This window comes from Benincasa hispida, chromosome 9, assembly GCF_027475165.1.
Source record: "Benincasa hispida cultivar pf3 chromosome 9, pf3_genome.v1.1, whole genome shotgun sequence".
NCBI classification, from domain to species: Eukaryota; Viridiplantae; Streptophyta; class Magnoliopsida; order Cucurbitales; family Cucurbitaceae; genus Benincasa; species Benincasa hispida.
In genome coordinates this window covers 91,413,432-91,435,762 of record NC_143486.1, presented here as the reverse complement: position 1 = coordinate 91,435,762, position 22,331 = coordinate 91,413,432, and positions in this window count along the sequence as shown.

Below are 22,331 nucleotides of genomic sequence, written 5' to 3'. Positions count from 1 at the left end.
AGTATGCCATCGTGCATTGAGTATTAGAGCATCGAGCATCAAGTATTGGGCAATGGCTGAAAATCTAGTTCCTGCTGCTTGACCTTCTTCACTTCTTTCTTCAATTACATTCTAATTGCAACTCACTCTAAATGAATTACAGACACTTAAACACACATGAAGGCCCATCAAACAAGGGCCAATTACAAGAATCACAACATAGTTGAACAGAAAATAATGCCAAAACTTAGAAAAATCATATCAGTTCATCATTTTCATACAACTTATGAAAAACACCTACCAAGCCAAAACTAAATCGAATTGAATGCTTAAATGATGATTTGATACCAATTGTTGGAAAAATGAAGCAAACAGAAGCAAAATAGAATCATAAGCATTCTAATTCATTAATTTTGGTTCCAAAAAACCACATGCTCATAAACTAAAAAGAGGGTTTCAACACTAACCTTTGAAGATACCTTCGAATCACAAATTTCAGCTACAATCCTCCCTTTCTTAGGATGTGAACTACCACAAGTTCTTACCCACTATCCTTTTGGTGCCTTAGATTGAGTTGTGGGACTTAAAATAAGCTTGAATTAAGGAACAAAGGAGAGGAGGTTCTGGTTAAGCTCAAAACCCAGTTTTCAACTCTTGAAATTTTATGCTAAAACACCTCTGATGCATGTGATGCGTGTTGTTATGCGATGAAATAATGGGAAAGAATGCGATGGTGGAAAATGCATTGTGCATACAAATTTTCTCAGTAAGATCCAAGTATAAATCCTATTGAGTTTCCTAGTAAGCCCAGAGTTGAACTCAGGGACTAAGGAAAACAATATGCGATGGTAATTTTTAGATCACTTTGCGGTAACAAATAAATCAAATGTTGGTTGGTTTGATGTTTACAGTATAAAATGTATGCGGCGGAGTTGAGAAAAGAGTTAATATTGTGAAAGATGCGATGAGTGTGTGGGGGAATGGGTTGAGAAGGGGTTTAGCTAACACTTCTTAGGATTGCGTTCATGTTATGTGATCACGCTACACACATACAATAGGAAATCATCTCTCAATGCAAATGCTACGATTTTTACTTTTAGAACGCATGCGATATATGCGATGATGTCTATAGGACTTACATCTAAGCCTCTATTCTTGTCTATGTAATGACGAATGACACATATATATTCAAGGCGACCGCATACTACCATAACCTATCTCTAGGATCCATACGATGCATATTGGCAAACAGGGCTTATCTCTAGTCCCTATCTCTTGCTTATACAGATCTAATCTTGCTCTCAAAGTCTTAGGTTCTTTCTTTAGACTCTCTCTCGTGTAGCTCTAAAGGGTGTTGGGCGCAACATAAGACAAGATGATCGCATGCAATGAAGATCCTAGGTCATGTTAGCTAAGTACTTCTCAACCTATTCGATAGATTTAGCTACTCATGCATAATTTAAAAAGACTGAACAGATGTAGATAAGCAAGTTCCATTCTATAAATATATAATCGAAGTACATAATGACAATGCGAAAAATGAATAAAGAGCCTGGTAGCAATTTCTTGCTTCCCAAGGCTTTTACACTGTTTTTCTCTACTCTGCTCAAAAGATATTCTTGCTCTCGTAAGAGTCGACCCTCTTTCTATTTTTCCACACTCCCTGGACTCTCTCGAGCTGACCAGGACGATCTTCCGATGTCTTTTCCCTTCTCTCGCTTCCGCCTTCTAAGTATGAGAAAACTAAGAACAAGGCTAACTATCGTCTATATGGTGAACTCTAAAACTGGGCGAACTGAACGAACTCCTTCACTGAAGGTGGCCTGCAGTATTTATAGAGCCTCAAGGTGAAAAGCTTCTTCTCTCTTATGATTGCACTGATGGGATGACATTAATTCTCTATCTGATGCGTCGAATAATTTTCACCGAAAAGTTGAGTGTACTTGCTACAGTAGGTCGTTAATGACTTGTCAACTTAATTCAGAATCGACCGTCATCAGCTTTCTATGCCATCATGATTTATTATGCTTTCACCAAGATGCACCCGCCTTGATGCGTCGGCTCTATGTGATCACCTTCTTGAGCAGATTTTCGCGAGCGCAAATGATTGTATAGCCTTGCAGCCACAATCTCTTAATGCTCTCGGACGATGATTTCTTCGGATCGCATTTTCCCCTGCGTCAATGCATTTTATTGCATAAAATACATAAGTTAGCTGTTTTAATGCAATGGATGCATGCGATCGCAATGTTGTGAACTTAATGCTTTTGGACGCAATTTTGTGTATTTTTACCATCGCAATCTTGCATTGTTTTATAACTTTGCACTGTAATAACTTGCATTTCTGCCCGTTATCACACCCCCAAATTTAAAACAATGCTTGTTCTCAAGCATAAGCTACAGATTTTCTCTAGAAAGTCGACCACCTTCTTCTTTCCTAAATTTCTCAAGGTTGTCTTATTCAAATCCTATACACCAAAAATCTCCTTAATTCTTATCCAGATCTCTTCTTAAAATATTTCAAAAATTTAGGGACCGCAAGTTTAACCTTCAACAAAACTTTACTAGATTCCAGGGCATCACATGATTTATTTCATAAAAAAAACTTTTTCACTGGGGTAATTTCAAATGATTTTTATCCTTGCGTATTTTAGACATATATATTTTTTTCTATGACCTTGCGCTGATCCAAGTGCCTAGTTTTCGTTTTGGCTTGCCCCCACGTGTGTCATGCAGACATCCAACTACGAGCAAGGCACTCTTTCTCAGTCTAAACTCATGCCTATTTGGCAGCGGAGTTGCGATCATTTATTTACGCGTTGATCATGATTCCTACCTTAGTTTTGGCTTGTCCCCACGGGTGTCATGCGAACATCCAACTACGAGTAGGATTCGATGGCAACGTTATGATATTTTTTTTATAACCTAAAAATAGCAAGGTCAAAAATGAATACCGCACCCCCAAATTTAAAATGCGGCAATGTTCTCATTGCTGAAAGATTGAAAGAAGTCATGTAATGCTCTTAGAAAGCTTCGTAAAAAGTCAGTTTGATAGAAAGCTAGCAGACCACTAATTTCTAGAAATATTTTATGAGTTAACTATCCTCAAATTAAGTTGACTCTAGCGTATACGAAAAAATAGAAGCATGCGTTTCATCATTGAAATCATAATTGGCAAGGAGAAATAATGCGGTGAGTTACTAAATTAATCAATGTTAAATGATTGCACTGACTAAAGAAGATGCGATGATAAAATTTTTAGAGTTAAAATGCGATGTGATATTGCAAAATTTGGAATAAATAAAGTCAAGGAAAGATACAACCCCCAAATTTGCGCTGTCACCCGCATTATTTGTGAACGCATCCTTCTTTACGGTGAACTGCTCTCTTCGATTGCAGTGACGAACTAAAGTAGTTGCGTCTTTCGTGTAGCGCCTCCGCAATCATTCCCTTAATCGTTGCTAGGAAAACATTGAGAGGGTCAAGTAAATAAATAAATAAATAAATTAACAAAACACCATTTTTTTTATAAGCAACATATAGCGAAATGAGAATACTAAAAGGAGATAGAGATAAGTTCATGAATTGAGGATTTCAACGGATACTTCAAAAAACTTGCATCCCTAATGAATTTGAATCACATGATTGCACAGGGACCGCCCATTTCTTTTTCAGTCAGAGTTTCTCAGGTGCACGGAGGCGACCTTGCGATGCCAGTCTTCTCCGTGATATACTTTCACTCGTTGCCAATTAACTTTGAATATGTTGGTCCCGTCTTCATTGGATAACTCGACTGAGCCATGTGGGAATACCTCTCTAACTATGAAGGGTCTAGATCAACGTGAATTTAATTTCCCAAGGAAGAGTCGTAGCCGCGAATTAAATAGTAAGACCTTTTGCCCGACTTGGAGATTCTTTTCGCATAATTATTTGTCGTGCTAGCGCTTTGCGCGCTCTTTGTAGATCTTTGCATTCTCGTATGCGTGAGTTCTCCATTCCTCTAGCTCGACCAATTATAGCTTCCTTGCTTCTCCTGCGGCCTTTAAGTCAAAGTTTAGCTTTTTCACCGCCCACAGGGCTTTATGTTCCAGCTCGAGTGGTAAATGACATGCCTTTCAAAATTCCAACGCATATGAGGACATGCCTAGAGGTGTCTTAAAGGCGGTTCTGTATGCCCATAAGGCATCAACTAGCTTTGTTGCCCAATCTTTCGTGAAGGCTTCACCACCTTCTCTAATATCAACTTGATCTCCCGGTTGGACACTTCAGCTTGACCATTTGTCTGTGGATGGTATGCGATGGCCACTTTATGGAGGATAATATATTTGTGCAGCAAATCTTTGACAATGTGATTGACAAAGTGGGAGCCTTCATCACTTATTATGGCACGTGGAGTGCCAAAACGAGTGAAAATATTTTTCTTCAGGAATTTGAAGACTACCGCTGCATTGCTTGCAGCACATGCTACCGCTTCTACCTATTTGGAAATGTAACTAACGGCTAACAAAATATATTTGTGACCATTCAAAGGTGGAAATGGTCCCATGAAGTCAATGCCCCAGACATCGAACAATTCCAGTTCTAAAATTACGTTCATGGGCATCGTATGCTTCCATGAAATATTACCCGTGCGTTGGTACTGGTCACACTTCATCACATAGTCTCTTGCATCCTTGAATAGTGTTGGCCAATAATACCCACTTTGTAATACTTTCGTTGCTATGCATTGGCCTCCAAAGTGCCCTCCATAAGGCGAGTCATGACATTGTGATAATATGCGTTGGTGAGCAGCATCTGATACGCACAGGCGCAAAATTTGGTCTGACCCTCTCTTATACAAATTTGGCTCATCCCAATAATATGACCTTCACTCATGTCTGAGCTGCCTCTTTTGGTGGTCGGTATAATCTTCGGGAAATTGCTAGCAAACCTGATAATTTACCATGCCTGCATACCATGGCAATTTTTCAATCTGAAATAGCTGCTCGTTTGGGAACGTTGCGCTCACTTCTGACTGATTGCGGTCAACTTCTGGATTTTCTAATCTAGATAAATGGTCCGCAACTTGGTTCTCTGTCCCCTTGCGATCAATGATTTCCATATCGAATTCCTAGATGAAGAGAACCCATCTAATCAATCTCGGCTTCATATCCTTCTTTATCATCAAATATTTTATCTTCGAGTGGTCAGTGTGAATGAGTACTTTAGCTCCCAGCAAATAAGCTCTAAATTTCTCCAACGCAAATATCACTGCAAGCAATTCTTTTTTTGTGGTGGTGTAGTTTGTTTGAGCAGGATTCAAGGTTTTGCTCGCATATGCGATGAGATGTAGCATTGTTTTCACCATAAAGTGGCATTTCTCCCAATTAAACAAGAGGTTCGTCTCTTTATATCTTTTCAATACTTCTCCAGGTTGTTAAGACAGACTTTGTATGTTTGCCCATACATAGAGAAGTTGTCCATGAATATTTCTTCAGAGTCTTCGAGGTATACACCTTTGGAAAGTGCTCGGCGCATTGCAGAGGCCAAACAGCATGCGTCGAAATGCAAATGTTCCATACGGGCACGTGAATGTGGTTTTTTCTTGATCTTCAGAAGCAATCATGATCTGGTTATAGCAAGCATACACATCCAAGAAGCAGTAGAAGTCATTTCCAGTTAGGCGATCTAGAATTTGGTCCATAAAAGGTAAAGGGAAATGATCCTTCTTTGTTGCTGTATTTAATTTGCGGTAGTCCATGCAAATCCGCCACCCTGTGACGGTCTGTTACGGTATCAGTTCGTTATTTTCATTAAGGACTACCATCATCCCTCCTTTCTTCGGTACGCATTGCACGGGGCTGACCCACGTGCTGTCGGCTATTGGATAGATGATGCCCGCGTCTAACCACTTGATTATCTCCTTCTTTACGACCTCTTTCATCACAGGGTTGAGTTTGCGCTGATGTTCGATTGATCCTTTATGATTCTCTTCGAGACGAATCCTATGCATATAGTATGCGGGACTGATTCCTCTAATGTCTATGAGCGTCCAACTAATTTCTTTTACGTACTTTCTAGAAATGCTCAGCAGCGCGTTTTTTTGGTCTTCATCAAGTGCAGAGGAAATGATTACAGATAGCTTTTCATTCTGCCCCAGAAACACATACTTTAGGTGGTTAGGAAGGGTCTTCAGCTCTATTATTGGTGGTTTTTCGAAGGATCGTTTTGTTGTTTTTCTTTCTTCATTCACTGTCGGCTTATCTTCTTAAGATGCAATCATCTCATCTTCTTTGGTTGTTCTTTCGATGACCACATTGCATACTACTATGGATGCGATCGCATCCTCGTCTTCATTTTCATCTTCAGGCTTCTTTTCGTCATTCAAACTTTGTTCATCGTCAGATTCTTTGAGGTCTTCTTCATCAGGATATTTCATGGCTCAGATAATGTCAAACCTGAGCTTCTGTCCATTCGCGCTCAGCATGTTCTCTCCTTTGTACACATTAATCTGGGCGCGACCAGTTGATAAAAATAGTCACGCCAGGATGATGGGCACATCCTTGTCTGTGTGGTAGTCCAGGATGATGAAGTCTGCTGGTAATATAAATTTGTCGATTATAACTAGAACATCCTTCACCTTCCTCTCTGGATGCACAAGAGATCTATCTGCTAATTGAAGAGTCACCGTTGTGGGCGTAAGCTGCCCCACATTCAGCTGCTTGAAAATTGACAGGGGCATCATGTTGATCTGGCCCCAAGATCGCATAGCACTTGACCGATGTATAACCTTCCAATAAAGCAAGGTATAGTGAAACTTCCAGGTCGCGCATTTTCAGTGGGATTATAGATTTTGAACTTTGCGTCAAAGCCACCGCTGTGAACTTACCAGTGCTTCTCCTCTTTGTCACCATATCCTTTAGAAACTTTGCATATATGGCATCTCCTCAATTGCTTCAGTGAACGGGTTATTAATATGCAACTGTTTTAACATATTCATGAAGCATTGATACTATACCTCATCATTTTTCTTCTTTTTGAGTCCCTGCGGGAATGGTGGCAGCTGTATTCTTACAGTCCCCTGTTTTTTCAGTTCCGAGGTGGACGCAATCTTTGGTTCCATCGCCTCTTTTTCTTCTATTTCTCCTTGAGTCAACACAATCTCTGGTTGCAACGCAATTTGAGCAGTTCGGCTAGGTTCCTTCTTCTCCCTTGCCACATTTTTTCCGCTCCACAATGTCACCACTTGACATTGCTCTTTTCCTGTACCCACTGGGTTGCATGGAAGTTCCGTTGAACTCGGCAGGACCCCTTGCAGTCTATTCTTGAGTTCGCCCGTAATCTAGCCTATCTGAATTTCCAGGTTGTGGATAGACGTCGCTTGGTTTTGAAGCACTGTTTTGTTCTTTTCAATATATTGCTTCAACAAACTTTACAAAGAGGAAGATTGCGGTACCTACAAACTACTGGCTTGATTTTGCATTTAACCGTTGGTTCGCGGGAAAAATTCGGGTGGCCCTTCTTTTTGTGCCACTAATTGAAAATTTTGCTATTGATTTTTCCACGCAAAGTTGGCATGGTTTCTCCACCTAGGGTTGTCGTGTTAGAAAACGGATTATTCTGAACAAAATAGACTGACCGTGGGTTTATCGTGCATTCCTCCATTTGATGTCCTTCACCGAAAGTAGAACAACTTGTGGTCTTCTTGTTGATTACGTTCACTTGCCCACTGATGCGTTATTTTATACGATGAAATAATGGAAGGAATGCGTTGGTGGAAAAGGCATTGTGCAAACAAGTTTTCTCGGCAGGACCTAAGTATAAACCTTATTGAGTTTCTTGTAAGTCCAGGGTCGAATTCAGAGACTAAAGAAAACAATATGCGGTGATAATTTCTAGATCTCTTTGCGGTAACAAATAATTCAATAGTTTGGTTGGTTTTATGTTTGAAGTATAAAAAGTATGTGGCAGATTTGAGAAAAGTTTATTATGCGATAGATACACTAAGTATACGGAGGAACGGGTTGAGAAGGTCTTTAGCTAGCATTTCCCGAGGATGCATTCAAACTATGTGATCATGCTACACTCACGCGACAACAAATCATTTTCCAATGCAAATGTGGTGGCTCCTAATTTTAGAAGTTGAGTGTACTTGCTACAGTAGATCATTAACGACTTGTCAACTTAATTCGGAATCGACCATCATCAGCTTTCTGTCCCATCGTGATTTATTACACTTTTCACTCAGATGCACTGGCTATATGCGGCAACCTTTTTTAGCATATATTCGCAAGCGCAAATGATCACATAGCCTTGCGTCATCGCAATCTCTTAATGCGCTCGATCGTTGAATTCGTTGGATCGAATTTTCCGCCTTATGTCAACGCATATTCTACGCAAAAATACATAAGTTAACTGTTTTAATGCGATGGACACATGCGATCGCAATATTGTGAACTTAATGCTTTTGGATGCAATAATGTATATTTTTATCATCGCAATTCTACATTGTTTTATAACTTAGCACTGTAATAACGTGCATTTCTACCCGTTATCACACCCCCAAATTTAAACAATGCTTGTCCTCAAGCATAAGCTAAAGATTTTGTTTAGAAAGTCAACCGCCTTCCTTTTCCTAGATTTCTCAAGGATGCCTTATTTTAATCCTATGCACCAAAACTCCTTGATTTTTATCCAGGTCTCTTCTTAAAATGTTTCAAAAATTTACGGACCGCAAGTTTAATCTTCAAAAATGTTTTACTAGATTCTAGGGCATCACATGATTTATTTCATAAAAAAAAAAAAATTCACTGGGTATTTTTAAATGATTTTTATCCTTGCGTATTTTAGTCATACATACATACATACATACATATATACATACATACATATATATATATTTCTACTTTTTTTTTGTATGACCTTGCGCTGATCCAAGTGTCTAGCCTTCATTTTGGCTTGCCCCCACGTGTGACATGCAGACATCCAACTATGAGTAAGGTGCTTTTTCTCAGTCTAAACTCATGCTCGTTCGGTAGCGGAGTTGCGATCATTTTATTTATGCGTTGATCACGATTCCTACCTTCGTTTTGGCATGCCCCCACGGGTGCATGCAGACATCCAACTACAAGTAAAATCCGATCGCAACGTTGTGATTTTTTTTTTTTGTTCTTTTGTAAGGCTAAAAATAGCTAGGTCGAAAATGAATACCGCACCCCTAAATTTAAAATGCGGCAATGTTCTCATTTCTAAAAGATTGAAAGAACTCATGCGATACTCTTAAGAAGTTTCGTAAAGGATCAGTTTGAAAGAAAGCTAGCAGCCCACTAACTTCTAGAAATATTTCATGAGGTGACTGTCCTAAAATTAAGTTGCCTTTAGTGTATATGAAAAAATAGAAGCATGCGTTTCATCATTGAAATCATAATTGGCAAAGAGAAATAATGCGGTGACTTACTAAATTAATCGATGTTAAATGATAGTGCCAACCAAAGAGGATGCGGTGATAAAATTTTCATAATTAAAATGCGATGTGATAGTGCAAATTTTGGAATAAAGTCAAGGAAAGATACAACCCCCAAATTTGCGCTGTCGCCTACATTATTTGTGGACGCATCCTGCTTTGCAGCAATCTACTATCTTTGGATTGCAGTGACGAAATAAAGTGGTTGCGTCTTCGTGTAGTGCCTCCATAATCGTTTACCTCGATCGTTCGCAAAGAAAAACATTGAGAGGGTCAACAAAAAAAAAACAACGTTAACAATTTTTTTTTTTTTTTTTTTTATAATGATGAAAATAGATAAATGATAATTGAAATAGCATAAGAATAGTGAGAGTTCATGAATCATAAGTAAGAAAGAGATATTCCAAAAGACTTGTGCCCCAGATGATTTTCTGTCGCATGCCGCTCGATTTTCCTTCATTCAGGATTTCTCAGGTCTACAGAGGTCTTTTCTCGATGAAAATCACCCCCGCAATATGCCTTGACTCTTTGCCCGTTAACCTTGAATGTACGGGTCCCTTCCTCATTAATCAGTTCAACCGCACCATGCGGGAATATTTCTTTAATTATAAAGGGTCCGGACCAGCGCGACTTTAATTTGCCGGGAAAGAGTCGTAGCCACGAATTGAAAAGTAAGACCTTTTTTCCGACGTGGAGATTTTTCCCGTATAGCCAGTTGTCATGCCAACGCTTTGCTCGTTCTTTGTAAAATTTGGCATTTTCATAAGCTTGCGTTCTCCACACATCAAGCTCGACCAATTGGAGTTTTCTTGCTTCCCCTGCTGCTTTTAAGTCGAAGTTAATCTTCTTCACTACCCACAGCGCTTTGTGCTCCAGCTCCAGTGGTATATGACATGCTTTACCAAACACCAACGCATATAGAGACATGTATATAGGTGTTTTATAGGCAGTCCTGTATGCCCACAGCACATCGTTCGGCTTTGTTGCCCAATCTTTTCGTGAAGGCTTTACCACCTTCTCCAATATCAGCTTAATTTCTTGGTTGGAAACTTCAGCCTGACCATTCATCTGTAGATGGTATGCGGTGGCCACTTTGTGGAGGATATTATATTTGAGCAACATATTTTTTAAGATGTAATTGACAAAGGAGAGCCTTCGTCACTTATTATGGCACGTGGAGTGCCAAAACGAGTGAAAATATTTTTCTTCAGGAATTTGGAGACTACTATCGCATCGTTTGCGGCGCATGCTACCACTTCTACCCACTTGGAAACTAGTCGACGGCTAACAGAATATACTTGTGACCATTCGAAGGTGGGAATGGTCCCATGAAATCAATGCCCCAGACGTCGAACAACTCTAGTTCTAAAATGATGTTCATGGGCATCGCATGTTTCTATGAAATATTACACGTGCGCTGGCACCGGTCACACTTCATCACGTAGTCTCTTGCATCCTTGAATAGTGTTGGCCAATAGTACCCAGTTTGTAATACTTTCGCTGCTGTGCGTTGGCCTCCAAAGTGCCCACCATATGGTGAATCATGACATTGTGATAATATGAATTGGTGAGCAGCATCCGGTACACACAGTTGCAGAATCTAGTCTGACCCCCTCTTATACAGATTTGGCTCATCCCAATAATAAGATATGCATTCATGCCTGAGCCGCCTCTTTTGGTGGTCGGTATAATCTTCGGGAAATTGCTCGCAAACTAGATAATTTACCACGTCTGCGTACCATGGCAATTCTTCAATCTAAAATAGCTGCTCGTCTGGGAAAGTTGCGCCCATTTCTGACTAATTGCAGTCAACCTCTGGATTTTCTAATCTAGATAAATGATCCTCAACTTGGTTCTCCATCCCCTTGCGATCAATTATTTCCATATCCAATTCTTGGAGAAGAAGAACCCATCTAATCAATCTCGGCTTCACGTCTTTCTTTGTCATTAAATATTTTATCACCGAGTGATCAATATGGATGGGTACTTTTGTTCCCAGCAAATATGCTCTGAATTTCTCCAACGCAAATCTCACCGCAAGCAATTCCTTTTCTGTGGTGGTATAGTTAGTTTGAGAAGTAACCGCACTGAGTGATCAATGTGGATGTAGTATTGTTTTTCTCTTCTGCGCCAGCACTGTGCCCATCGCATAACCGCTTGCGTCGCACATTAATTCAAACGGAAGTGTCCAATCTAGTGCGATCAACACAGGCATGGTCGTTAATGCATTCTTTAAGATCATGAATGCATTGAGGCATTTGTCATCAAAGTCAAACTTTCTATTTGCCTCCATCAACGCACTCAGTGGTCGTGCAATCTTTAGAAGTCTTTGACAAAACGTCTATAAAATCCAGCATGTCCCAAGAAGCTCCTAACAGCCTTTACACTCGTTAGAGGTGGGAGCTTTTCAATCGCTTCAATTTTTGCCTTGTCCACCTCCAACCCGTCCCTAGAGACCTTGTGCCCAAGCACAATGCCCTCCTTCACCATAAAATGACATTTCTCCCAATTAAGCATGAGGTTCGTCTCTTTACATCTTTTCAATATCTTCTCCAAGTTGTCAAGACAGACTTTGTATGTGTGCCTATATACAGAGAAGTCGTCCATGAATATTCCTACAGAGTCTTTAAGATATTCCGAAAAGATGAATCATACACCTTTGGAAAGTGCTCGACACATTGCAAAGGCTGAACGGAATATGTCGAAATACAAATGATCCATACAGGCAGGTGAATGTGGTTTTTTTCTTGATCTTCAGAAGCAATCATGATCTGGTTATAACCGGCATACCCATCCAAAAAGTAGTAGAAGTCATTTCCAGCTAGACGATCCAGCATTTGATCAATAAAAGGTAAAGGGAAATGGTCCTTCTTTGTTGCCGCATTTATTTTGTGGTAGTCCATGCAAATACACCATTCGGTAGCGATCCTTTGCGGTATCAGCTCATTATTTGCATTAGGGACTACCGTCGTCCCTCCTTTCTTCGGCACGCACTGCAGAGGCTGACTCATGTGCTGTCTGCTATTGGATAGATGATGCCCGCATCTAACCACTTGATTATCTCCTTCTTTACGACCTACTTCATCGCAGGGTTGAGTCTGCACTGATGTTCGTTCAATCCCTTGTGATTTTCTTTGAGATGAATTCTATGCATACAGTATGCGGGGCTGATTCCTCTGATGTTTGCGAGAGTCCAGCCAATTGCTTTTACATATTTTCTTAGAATGCTCAGCAACGCATATTCTTGGTCTTCATTAAGTGCAGAGGAAATGATTACCGGTATCTTCTCATTCGGCCCCAGAAACGCATACTTCAGGTGGTTAGGAAGGGTCTTCACTCTATTGATGGCGGTTGCTCTAAGGACGATTTTGTTGTTTTTTTTTCTTCATTCACTATCAGATTAACTTCTTGGGATGCGATCACCTCATCTTCCTTGTTTGTTTTTTCTGTGCATTGTATGCTATAATGGATGCAATCGCATCCTCATCTTCGTTTTCATCTTCAAGCTTCTCTTCTTCATTCAAATTCTGTTCACGTCAGATTCATTAAGGTCTTCTTTGTCAGGATATTTCATGGCTTGGATAATGTCAAACTTGAGCTTCTGTCCATTCACGCTCAAGGTGATCTCTCCTTTGTGCACATCAATCTGGGCACAATCGATTGATAAAAATGGTTGCCCCAGGATGACGGGCACATCCTTGTTGGCTTCGTAGTCCAAGATGATGAATTCTGCTGGTAATATAAATTTGTCGATTGTAACCATCACTTCTTTACCTTCCCCTCTAGATGCACCAGAGATTTATCCACTAATTGGAGAGTCACCATTGTGGGCACATGTTGTCCCACATTCAGCTACTTAAAAATTGATAGGGGCATCAAGTTAATGCTGGCTTCAAGATCGCATAGCACTTGCCCGATGTATAATCCTCCAATGGAGCAAGGTATAGCGAAACTTCTAGGGTCGTGCATTTTCGATGGGATTATAAATTTTGAGCTCTGTGTCAAAGTCACCATGGCGAACTTACCCATGCCTCTCTTCTTTGTCACCATATCCTTTACAAACTTCGCATATACGGGCATCTCCTCAATTGCTTCAGTGAACGGAATATTAATATGCAACTTTTTTAACATATTCATGAAGCGTTGGTACTGTATCTTATCATTTTTCTTCTTTTTGAGTCTTTCTGAGAAAGGTGGCAGCTGTTCTTACGATCTTCCGTTCTTTTGGCTCTGAGGTGGACGTAATCTCTGGCTCTATCGCCTCTTTTTTTCCTGTTTCTTCTCGAGTCATTGCAATCTCTAGTTCCAGCGCAATTGGAGTAGTCCGGCTAGCCTTCTACTTCTCCCTTGCCACAGTCTTTCCACTCAACAATGTCACCACTTGACATTGCTCTTTACCCATATCCTCTGGGTTGTGTGGGAGTTCTGTTAAACTCGACAGGCCCCATGTGGTCTGTTCTTGAGTTCGCCTGCAATTTGGCCTATCTATATTTCCAGGTTGCGAACAGACGTCACTTGGTTTTGAAGCACAGTTTCATTCTTTTCAATATATTGCTTCAACAAACTTTCAAAAGAGGAAGATTGTGGCGCCTGCGAACTACTGGCTTGATTACTCATTTGACCGTTGGTTCACGGGAAAAATCCCAGTGGCCCTTCATTTTGCGCCCCTGATTGGAAATTTTGCTGTTGATTTTTCCACGTGAAATTAGGGTGGTTTCTCCACCCAGGATTGTATGTGTTAGAGAACGGATTATTCTTCACAAAATAAATTTACTGTGGGTTTTGCAGGCATTCCTCCATTGTGTGTCCTTCACCGCAAGTAACAAACCTTGCGGTCGTCTGGTGATGCTTGGATTTATGAGGTGTGGAAAATATGGATGATATGCGTTGGTGGATTGTGTTGTGCACTCAAGTTTCCCCAGCGAAATTCAAGTGTAAATTCCCCTGAGTTTCCTGGTAAGTCCATGGTCGATCACAGGGACTTATGAAAATAGATTGCGTTGGTAATTTTTATGAAAACTTTGCGGTAACTGGGTAAATAAATAAAGTGTTTGGTTTGTTGATTGCGTTGGTTAAAGGTAAATAACAAATGCGGCGGAGTTTAAAAAGAGTTGGTAAACGGAAAATACAATGAATATGCGGTGAACGGGTTGAGAAGGGTTTCGGCTAACACTCTCTAGGATGCGTTCATGCCTTGTGATCATGCAACATGCATACAATGGTAAACCACCTCTCGGCGTGAATGCCATGGCTCCTAAGGCTAGAACGCATGCGATAAATATGCGATAAGTCTACAAGGTTTACACATAAACCTCTATTTCTATTTATGCGATGACAACATGACATTCACACAAATATTCGACCACATAATATCATTCCTATTCCTAGAATGCATGCAACGCAAGTTGACAAACAGAGCTTATCTCTATGTCCCTATCTCTTGTCTATGCAGTTCTAATCTTGCTCTCTCGAGTCCAGATTCTAACCTAGCTCTCTCGAGACATTAGTTCTTTCTTTAGACTCTTTCTCGAGTAACTCTAAAGGGTATTTTTCACAGCATAAAACAAGACTATCGCAGGCAATGAGCCTTCTAGGTCATGTTTGCTTAGTTCTTCTCAACCCATTCGACTAGTTTAGCTACTCATGCATATTAAGAGAGTGAGCAGATGTAGAAATAGAACTTCCATTGAATAGATATGAAGATGAAGTACAAAATAACAATGCAAGTATAATAAAGAGCCTGGTAGCAATTTCTAACTGCCAGGCGTTTGTATTGTTTCTACTCGTGCTCTAAAGATAATCTCTCTCTCGCGAGAGTCAACCCGCTCTCTGCTCTTACGCCCCAAGGTTCTCTCTCGAGTTGCCCTGGATGGTCTCCGGCCTCACCACACTTCTCTTGCTCTGCCTTAAGATGGAAAAGAAAACTATGCATAAAGGTGTGAACTTGTAAAAGTGATGTGAAGTAATCGACTATTCTTTTTTTTAACTGAAGAATGCACTTGGTATTTATAGGACATCAAAGGTGAAAGGCGGCTTCTCTCTCCTGGTTGTACAGATGGGACAACTTTAATTCTTGACTGACGTGCCGGATAATTGTCATCAATAAAGCTGGATGTACTTCGTGACCGTTATCAACTGTCAACTTAATTTGGATTCGATTGCTGTCAGCTTTCTGTCCCATCGATCTTAATTGTCTTTTCATTCGGATGCGCCTACCTTGTTGCGCTGACCAAGTTGCGGTGATTCTTCTTGGGTGAATGTTTGCGAGCACGATCAACGCAAAGTCTTGTGGTGAAGTTGCACTCGACCAATGTATTCCTATGATCACAATCTCTGCATTGCGTTAATGCATATTCTGCAAAAAAAAATATAAAGATCAACTACTCTAATGCGTTGGACGCATGCGCCCGCAATATTATAAAATTTATGCTTAATGGACACAATTTAACATATTTCATCAATGCAATCCAACATTGTTTAAGAACTTAGTACTATGATAACGTGCATTTCTACCCGTTATCACACCTCCAAATTTAAACAATGCTTGTCCTCAAGCATAAGCTAAAGATTCCTTTAGCAAGTTAACCGCAAAGTTCTTTCCCTAGATTTCTTAATGATACTTCATTCAAGCCCTATATACCAGAATTTCCTCCAGTCTTATTCAAGTCTCCTTAAAATAATTCTAAGACCTAGGGACTGCAAGTTTAACTTTCAAAAGAACTTTACTAAATTCAGGAACATCGCATGATTTATTTCAAAAAGAAAAATTTTCTACCGAGGTGTCAAATGATTTTATCCTTGCACAAAAATTTTCTTTATTGCTATTTTATTTTTTTTTCTCTTACCAGCCTCTTAAACCTCGCCAAAGCATCGCTGAGCGATTTGTCCATGTCCTGTTCAAAATTGGTAATCAACTTCCTTCTTCTGGCATTCTCTGTTGGAGGGAAGTATTTCTTCATAAACTTCTCTACTACTTATTCCCATGATGTAATCTCCTCCGGTTCGAGAGAATACGCCCATTTTTGTGCCTGATCACACAACGAAAATGGAAATAAAGTTAGTCTAACTTCCTCGATGGAGATATTAGGGAACACAAAAGTGTTGCAGATCTTTATGAAACTCCAGAGGTGGGCGTGCGAGTCCTCGCCATGCCTACCACCAAACTGTCTGGCAATCTGGATCATCTACAGCATCACCAACTTCATTTCGAATCTCAATCTATCAAGAGTGGGCCTCGTGATTCCTTGGGAGAAATCGTAGAGGTTGGGTGATGCATAGTCCCGAATGGGCCTATTGCGGTCGTTTGCCAATATGATGGGATTCGCCATGACATTGTTTTCATTTGGTGCTCCGTTTCCAAGTTGTTCCACCATGCTATCTTTCTCCTGTTGTTGTTGTTGGTGGCAATCTCTTAATCTTCTTCGGACCATTCTTTCAATCTCTAGGTCGTAATTCGCCAGAGATTGAAAGCTACAAAGAAATCATAAAAATTACCGTTAGCACACTGTATTACCGAAGACCAAAAACTTGATACGTTATTTTATGTGATGAAATAATGGAAGGAATGCGTTGGTGGAAAATGCATTGTGCAAACCAGTTTTCTCAGCAGAACCCAAGTATAAACCCTACTGAGTTTCTTGGTAAATCCAAGGTCGAACTCAGGGACTAAGGAAAACAATATGCGGTGATAATTTCTAGATCTCTTTGTGGTAACAAATAACTCAATGGTTCGGTTGGTTTGTTGTTTGAAGTATAAAAAGTATGCGGCGGATTTGAGAAAAGTTTGATAAGTTTGATTATGCGACAGATACAATGAGTATACGGAAGAACGGGTTGAGAAGGTCTTTAGCTAGCGTTTCCCGAGGATGTGTTCAAACTATGCGATCATGCTACACTCATGTGACAGAAAATCATTTTCCAATGCAAATGCAGTGGCTCCTAATTTTAGGACGCATGCGATGAATGCGATAGTGTCTATACAGCTTATTCCTAAGTCTCTACTTCTTGCCTATGCGATGATGCAAGATGCACACAAGGACAATGTGACTGCATACAATCATAACTTATCTCTAGGATGCATGCGATGCGTCAATAGTAAACAACACTTATTCCTAAGCTCCTATTTCTTGATTATGCATTCCTAAGCTCCTATTTCTTGATTATGCATTTCTAATCTTACTTTCCCAAGCCTAGATTCTAACTTGACTTTTCCAAGCCTAGATTATATCTTTAGACTACCCTCCCGAGTATCTCTAATGGACGAATGACGCATACATAATACAAGATAATCATATAGAATGAAGATCTCAAGTTATGCTAGCTAAGTACTTCTCAACCCATTCGACAGATTTAGCTACTCATGCATAATGTACAGAGAGTGATCAGATAAAAAGATGAAATTTCCATTTCTATAAATAAGTTGAGAGTAGAAAATGACAATGGAAGATAAGAATAGAGAGCCTGGTAGCAATTTCTTGCTTCCCAAGGCTTTTACACTGTTATCTTTATTCTGCTCAAAAGATGTTCTTGCTTCTGCAAGAGTTAGCCCTCTCTTTGATCTTGACGCTTCCGACACTCTTCCAAGTTCACCAAAACGATCTCTCGATAGAATCTTCCTTCACTCGCTTCTGCCTTCTGAGTAAAAAAAAACTATGAACAATGCTGCTTCTATATATTGGGAAAATTATCTAACTGAACGAACTCCTTCATTGAAGGTGGCCTTTGGTATTTATAGAGCTTCAGGGTGAAAGGCTTCTTCTCTCTTATGATTGCACTGATGGGATGGCATTAATTCTCTATCTGATACACCGAATATTTTTCACCGAAAAGTTGATTGTACTTGCTACAGTAGATTGTTAACGGCTTGTCAACTTAATTCGGAATCAACCGTCATCAGTTTTCTGTCCCATCGTGATTTATTACACTTTTCACCCAGATGCGCCCACCATGAAGCACCGGCTATATGCGGCAACTTTCTTGAGCAGATATTCGTAAGCGCAAATGATCGCATAGCCTTGTGTCAACACAATCTCTTAATGCGTTCGGCCGTTGATTTCTTTGGATCGTATTTTCTGTTTTTCATCAATGCATATTCTGCACAAAAATACATAAGTTAACTATTTTAATGCGATGGACGCATGCGATCGTAATATTATGAACTTAAATGCTTTTAGACCCAATAATGTATATTTTTATCATCGCAATCCTTCATTGTTTTATAACTTAGCACTGTAATAACATGCATTTTTACCCATTATCATCCATTATTCGTTGTTGGGCTATTGATTGTGATTCCCTATATCAAGTTCATCATTGCAGTCATTTGATTCTGAAGGGATGTGATGGTCCCATTATTCGCGTCATTGTCCTTGATTCTCAATCTTTGATCGCTTTCTCTCAAGTCTTCATGATTTTTAGAAATGCGATCAAGGATATTCTTGGCCTCATCATAAGTTTTATCCAGTAGACCTTCAGCTGCTGCCGCATTGACAGCCATTTGCGATGCAGGGTTTAGTCCGTGGTAGAAAATCTCCATCTGTAAGTAGTCTGGTAAGCCGTTATGCGAGCAATCTTTTACCAACTTCTTAAATCTTACCCAAGAATCGTTAAACGATTCGTCAATATCGTGTTCAAAATTGGTGATCAACTTCCTTCTTCTGGTATTCTCCATTGGAGGGAAGTACTTCTTCATAAACTTCTCTACTACTTGCTCCTATGATGTAATATCCCCTGGTTCGAGAGAATAAGCCATTTTTGTGCCTAGTCACACAACGAAAATGGAAACAAAGTTAGTCGAACCTCCTCAGTGGAGATGTTAGGGAACACAAAAGTGTTGCAGATCTCAATGAAACTCCAGAGGTGGGCGTACGGATCCTCGCCACACCTACCACCAAACTGTTCGGCAGTTTGGATCATCTACAACATCACCGGTTTCATTTCAAATCTCGATCCATCAAGAGCGGACGTCATGATTCCTGGGGAAAAATCATAGAGGTTGGGCGACGCATAGTCTTGAATGGGCCTATTGCGGTCGTTCGCCAATAGGATGGGATTCACCATGACATTATTTTCATTTGGTGCTCCATTTCCTGGTTGTTCCGCCATGTTCTCTTTCTCTTTTTGTTGTTGTTGGCGGCTGTCTCTCAATCTTCATCGAAATGTTCTTTCAATCTCTAGATCGTAATTCGCCAGAGATTGAAAGCTGCAAAGAAAATAAAAAAATTACCGTTAGCACAATGTATTGCCGAAGTCCCCGGCAACATCGCCAAAAACTTGATGCATGTTGTTATGCGATGGAATAATGGGAAAGAATGCGATGGTGGAAAATGCGTTGTTCATGCAAGTTTTCTCAGTAAGATTCAAGTATAAATCCTATTGAGTTGCCTGGTAAGCCCAGGGTCGAACTCAGGGACTAAGGAAAATAATATGCGATGGTAATTTTTAGATCACTTTGCGGTAACAAATAAATCAAGAGGTTGGTTGGTTTGATGTTTACAGTATAAAATGTATGCAGCAGAGTTGAGAAAAGAGTTAATATTACGAAAGATGTGATGAGTGTGCTGGGGAACGGGTTGAGAAAGGGTTTAGCTAACACTTCCTAAGATTGCGTTCATGTTATGCGATCACGCTACACACATACAATAGCAAATCACCTCTCAATGCAAATGCTAGGACTTCTAGTTTTAAAACGCATGCGATATATGTGATGATGTTTATAGGACTTACATATAAGCCTCTATTCTTGTCTATATGATGACGAATGACACACGCATATATAATGCGACCGCAGACTACCATAACCTATCTCACCTATCTCTAAGATACATGCGATGCATGTTGGCAAACAGGGCTTATCTCTAAGTCCCTATCTTCTGCTTATGTAGATCTAATCTTGCTCTCTCGAGTCTAGATTCTAACCTAGCTCTCAAGTTTTAGGTTCTTTCATTAGACTCTCTCTTGAGTAGCTTTAAAGGGTGTTGGGCGCAACATAAGACAAGATGGTCACATGCAATGAAGATCCTAGGTCATGTTAACTAAGTACTTCTCAACCCATTCAATAGATTTAGCTACTCATGCGTAATTTAAAGAGAGTAAACAGAGGGTAGATAAGTAAGTTCCATTCTATAAATATATAATCGAAGTACAGAATGACAATGCGGAATAAGAATAAAGAGCCTGGTAGCAATTTCTTACTTCCCAAGTCTTTTACACTGTTCTTCTCTACTCTGCTCAAAAGATATTCTTGCTCTCATAAGAGTCGGTCCTCTTTTTGTTTTTCCACGCTCCCTGGCACTCTCTCGAGCTGACCAGGACAATCTTCCAGCGTCTTTTCCCTTCTCTCGCTTTCGCCTTCTAAGTATGAGAAAACTAAGAACAAGGCTAACTATCGTCTATATGGTGAACTTTAAAATTGGGCAAACTGAATGAACTCCTTCACTGAAGGTGGCCTATATCATTTATAAAGCCTCAAGGTGAAAAACTTCTTCTCTCTTATGATGCACCGAATAATTGTCACTGAAAAGTTGAGTGTACTTGCTACAGTAGGTCGTTAACGGCTTGTCAAATTAATTTGGAACCGACTGTCATCAGCTTTTTGTCCCATCGTGATTTATTAAGCTTTCACCCAAATGCGCCCACCTTGATGCGCCGGCTCTATGCGGTCACCTTCTTGTGTAGATTTTTGTGAGTGCAAATGATTACATAGCCTTGCAGCCGCAATCTCTTAATGCACTCAGACGATGACTTCTTCGGATCGCATTTTCGCCTTGCGTCAACACATTTTCCTGCATAAAATACATAAGTTAGTTGTTTTAATGCGATGGACGCATGCGATCGCAATTTGTGAACTTAATACTTTTGGACGCAATTTTGTATCTTTTTACCATTGCAATCCTGCATTGTTTTATAACTTTACGCTATAATAACGTGCATTATCTCGTTATCAGCATGCTCGATTTCTACTCCATTTTAATTTTTTTATAGCATGACTTTCATGCAAATAGATTTCCTACATGAATTACAACTCATGCTTGAGAAATTGGGTTGAAATTGTTTTTGGAATGTGATTAACTTGCTTTAAAGAAAGTGGGAAAATCTCAAAAGTTGGAATTTTCCACTTTTTCTTGTTTTTTCAATTTTTCTTTTATTTAAATTTTGATTTCCAAAATCAAAATTCATTTCAATTAAAAATTGAAATTTTATTAATTTTACAAAATTATTTTTTTAATAAAATTAATAAATTAATTAAATAATTTAATTAATTAATTTAATATCAAATATTAAATTAATTTGTCACCAATTCCATTACCATGAATTCTTATTCATGAATTTAATATTTAAATCATATTTAAATATTAATTCATTCTCCAATTTCGTTTAATTCCAAAATTAAAATAGTAATTATATCACATATAATTACTAATTTCCTTAATTCTAATTTGAATATTTCAAATCAACTTATCACGCTACTCGAAAGCTAATCCATTTGTGAGTTAGTAGGGGAACCTAGTGGATCTACAGATCATGGGCTCCAACGATCTGAGATTAATTGGCTAAACTCTTTACACAGAATTAACCCCCATTCATTAACTATTGAGTCATTCCACTAAAGCTTGTAGTTACATTTCCCTTACTGTAGATATATTGTGTCCACTCGATATAACCATGATTAGTAAGTTAACCTTTCACAGATTGTTCGTAATGACGGTTGGGTCAAAAGGTTATTTTACCCTCGAGATTACCTCTTGTTCCTTAAGTCGCACTGATCCTCTAATGAACAATTGGCTTATGATCTGATCATCAAACCAAGTCCCTCTCGAGCCAATGAGAGGGTGGTGCCCCTTGTTCAAGACCTAAAGTCAGCACTTAAGGGAACAACCTCTCTACTATCCCTAAAATCAGGTAGGAGTGA